The sequence below is a fragment of the Octodon degus genome, unplaced genomic scaffold (genome assembly GCF_000260255.1).
Source record: "Octodon degus isolate 3935 unplaced genomic scaffold, OctDeg1.0 scaffold00053, whole genome shotgun sequence".
Classification (NCBI taxonomy): domain Eukaryota; kingdom Metazoa; phylum Chordata; class Mammalia; order Rodentia; family Octodontidae; genus Octodon; species Octodon degus.
Genome location: NW_004524629.1, coordinates 12,697,970 through 12,702,140, shown reverse-complemented (window position 1 = coordinate 12,702,140; position 4,171 = coordinate 12,697,970). Strand labels below are relative to the sequence as shown.

The window sequence follows — 4,171 nt, the reverse complement described above, 5'->3', positions numbered from 1 at the left end:
TAACTGTTCATAATGCTACATCCCTTCATATCTAAGTTTTCAAACTGAATGTTTGTAAATGGGGGAACTTAACAAAGCCTCTCTTTAGTTTTGCATTTTTTTCTTTCCATAGTCATTTTAGGTGTTCAAGGCTTGAAGGCTACAAAAACTCTAAATTAAAAAATAATAATTTTAAAAAAAGCACCCAACATAAATCTATCCCTAGACTAAAAATAGTCACCAATGACTTAGATACTGCCTGAGGCTCCTGACCTCCTGTTATCTTCAGGGACTGGCAAAGAGTTTGGTGAGTGCTTGTTCTTCGAGGACACTCAAGCTGAGAGCTATGTTGCATGGACCACAGACAGGAAAAGCAGAATGAGGGCCACTGTTAGCAAGCATGTCAGCACAGAAAAACCCTGCATGGTCTGAGGCTAAATGGCTCCTTTCTTCTGTTGAGATGGTCCTATGGCAACAGCTGAGCTCAAAACATGGGTCTAGGGACCCATGTTTTTCATGTTGATAATTTTAACTACTTACGCTGAGATCAATGATTGTCTGATGCAGGGTAGTTTGAATTTGATCTCCTTAACCATTAAAGGGTCCAGCTTAGAAAGAGAGGAACTAGACAGGTTTAAAGTCAGATTAGTTTGGGTATAAGAGTTGATACTGTCACTAAATGTTTCTTTTGGGAAGACAGGATAACAGCTCCTTTACCTGGCATTGTGGGCAGTGTCAGCATTGACAGGGACGGGCAGGAGAGCAAGGGAATGCCGGGAAGGCCCAGGGAGCTGGGAAACAAACAGATCCCAGCCTGTTCCTCCATCTGCTCTCTGCTAGGGACCCTGCATGGGAGCTGGGGGCTGAGAACAAAGCTGCTCTGAGGACTGATGTGAAGAGCGAAGTTTCCCAGGAACAACAAGAATCAAACAGAACAATATAGTTGGGTGTGGTGGCACACCTGTCACCCCAGGACTCTGGGAGGCTGAGGCAGGAAGATGACAAAGTCAACCCCAACCTGGGCAATTCAGCAGACTGTCTCAAAAAATATAAAGGTTGGGGATGGGGCCAGGATAAAGCACCTGGGTTCAATCTCCAGTATCATTAAGAAAAAAACCAAAGGAGAAAGCAGACCTAGCCCCTGCACACCCAACCTCTTTCCACACTCCATGATGCCTGTGCTATGACGCGGCAAAGCTGTGGGTCCCTGGGCTTGCAGAGGTGGGAGCCATGACATCCTGGCCACTCTGTCATGAGTCAGATGAACCCAACAGCTGTGCTGTGGCCCCAACCTAGACCCTCACCAATGCCACATGGGCCTCTATCCAGAATTGTGTGCACAAAGGCCTCACTGGCTTCCAGAACTCACACAGGGTGGATAACCAGCCCACAGAACCTTCTATTGCGTTCCAACTGGCTGTGTGTGTGTGCAAGGGATAGAGACACAGCCCATGCCAGGAGGGGCAGGAGGAGCTGTGAACAGGAGGGACAATGAGTCCATGGTAGTTGTGGGAGGTGTAGAGGCCTCATGCCTGCCTGCCTGCAGCTGTGATCCCTGTGGCTGGGGAGGGGTAGTGAGGTCAGATGTTGTCACTGTCCTCACTGTACCCATAAGCTCCCACCTGGCTCAGGAAGGAGGCTTCAGGTGGCTGCGGGGTGCCAGTGCCTCTGCTTCTGTCTTTATCTTCTTTACCACCAAGCCAGAGAGCTGCGACCTGCTGCCCACACCCTCCAATTTCCTCTTGGTGTTTGAGGCCTCATGCAAGTTGGTGATGGCTGGGACCACAGGGCTGGTAGGCTAGGTGCTGCTTCATCCTCCAAGTCCAAGTCCTCCAGCAGCCTTTACTTCTAAGCATCCGCCAAGAATGCCACAGTCTCACACTCATCCTCCTCCTGCTGCAGCGAATGCAGCTCCCCCTCTGACAACTAGAGCTGCTGCAGCATGGCTTCAAAGTCCATGTGCGCCTGCCACTGGTTCAGGTCCTTGAGCCCTTGCAGGTTCTCTAGCAGCGCCATCTCCAGCTTCACGTCCTTCAGGCGGTTCTCTAGCACCTTCGTGGGGCTGCACAGCTCCTTGTCCTCCAGCTCCTTCTACACTTGCTTCTTGGCCGGAAAGTTCCTGATAGTGCCATTCCATGGTGTAGTCTGTGTTCTCGGGGTCTGTCTTAAATATCATCTTCACCAGGCAGTGGGTGCACTTGATGTAGAACTGAAGATGGGAAGGCCCAGGTATGTCTCGTTGTGCACCATCTCCTTGTGGGCATTGAAGTTCTTTCCCCTGTAGACATATTCCCGCACATCTTACACCTCATGTTGAAGAGGGCCATCAGCCACATCACATACTGCCAGTCCTTGGGGAGTTTGAGCTTGGAGACCTTAAAGGGGTCAAAGTCAGGCAGGATTTATTTAGAACTTTCCTTTCTAACATCTTGCCTTCAATTCTTCTTCTCACAGCTCCAGAGAACTGATCAGGTATTTACCAAGCTTCCTGGGCAGTGTATTGCACTTCCATTTACGTCACTTCCTCCAGCCACTTATTAGCTACGACATACATAGCTCCCTTTCTCATTGGCTACAACTCCAGCTTATTAAACTTTGAGTCTGTATCTTTCTCAAATTACAACCTCAGTAACAGAAATAATGATTCTGGGGATACTGTGGGTTTCAAATACTTGGATAGAGGTCCTGCACCCTCTAAAAGCTGGCAGCAGGTTGATAAAACTTTGTCCAGATACGAAGAGGATGCTCCCAGTGGTTCATTCTTTTATTCAGGAATTATTCTCCCCTGTGCAGGGCTCTGGAAACCCATACAATGATCTGGTTGTTAGTCCTCATATGGCCATGATTATCTCCAAAGGCAAAGTGTGTACTTGGCCACCACTACCTGGTGCATGTGCTCTGTGAAACATCAACTATGGCAGGGTTGTTGATGTTCTTCTGGATAACACTTGACTTGGTGTACAGGAAATTGTTGTCCATGGCGTCGTCTTAGATGAGTTGAGATGTCCTTCTCTACCTGGTTAGAAGTTGGTGAGCTCCTTCATCTTCAATGACATCCTCACCCAGAGGCCAGAGCCATGAATAGACAGACAGGAAGGAAGGCGGTGCAGAAGGCGCACGGTACTGCCCACTATTACTGTAACACTGAACCCAGAAGTACAACCCTGGCTAGATACTACTACTCTTAGCAGATGAGAAAACCGAGACTTCAAGTACAAAGGTTTTGCTATCTATCACATGGCTACTGATGGGTCTGTGCCCATGCAGTGGTCCCCAGATCATCATGGCGGCTAGACAGTGGCAAGGGGGATCCCAAAACCAAAGAGGAGCTGCTCCTAGACTGACTTCAATCCCCCCACCCCAACTGCAGACTTCCCCTTTTGTTGTTCCTGTTAGGACACAGTACTGCCCATACAAGCTCCACCCCCAACCCAGCCTGATAAATTCTTTGCCAGCCTTCCTCCTCCCAGAGGGTCCTTGATTCTCTTCAGCAACCACCCCCCTCTCCCCTCAGCACTGGGCAATAAAGGATTTCTTTGCTTCCTCTTCTCTTTTGTGCCAGAGAACCTTATAGCTACTAAACTGCCTAGATGAGCCAGTGATCTCTCTCTGGAAACCATAATTTTAGCTAGATTATGCTTGTTTCTAGGGGACAAGAGTAGTCTTAAGAGTAGAAGTAGAGGCTCAACACCAAAACAAAATAGCAGCAGATCCCCCATCACACAGTCCATCTCCCTTGGCACAGGCTCCAAGACCTGTGAACATATGCCTAGGAAGCACAGGCGGGGCTCGTCACCCAGAATGTTCCATGTTTTGCATACTGGAAACGCTCTCCAGCTTCTGACACATCTGAATTGGTGGCATCACTACTCTTGTGTTTGGGGGGCATTAATAAGTGATGCAAGAGTTATCTGAAGACAAGCACTGTGCTCTGATAACCAAAAATGCTCCTCAATGTCAAGAGTTGGTAGAGTACACATTGTAAATGTGCTGGATACAGGAACGATGGACCCATACAGGAGCATGGCTTGAACTCTATCATGTTATTCAGAAATTCATATGATTGAGGATGAAGGTGTAGTTCAGCAGTAAAGCACTTGACTAGTATGCACAAAGCTTTGGGTTCAATCTCCAGTACCACACATACACACAAACACACATGCATGCACACACACACACGTACAAATGCATA

At 48.2% G+C, this 4,171-nt stretch overlaps 1 pseudogene; it reads right to left on the bottom strand.

Moving 5' to 3' along the window:
* Positions 1-1,559: 1,559 nt before the first annotated feature.
* LOC101575315 lies at positions 1,560-2,407 on the bottom strand (annotated as a pseudogene).
* Between the last annotated feature and the right edge of the window lie 1,764 nt (positions 2,408-4,171).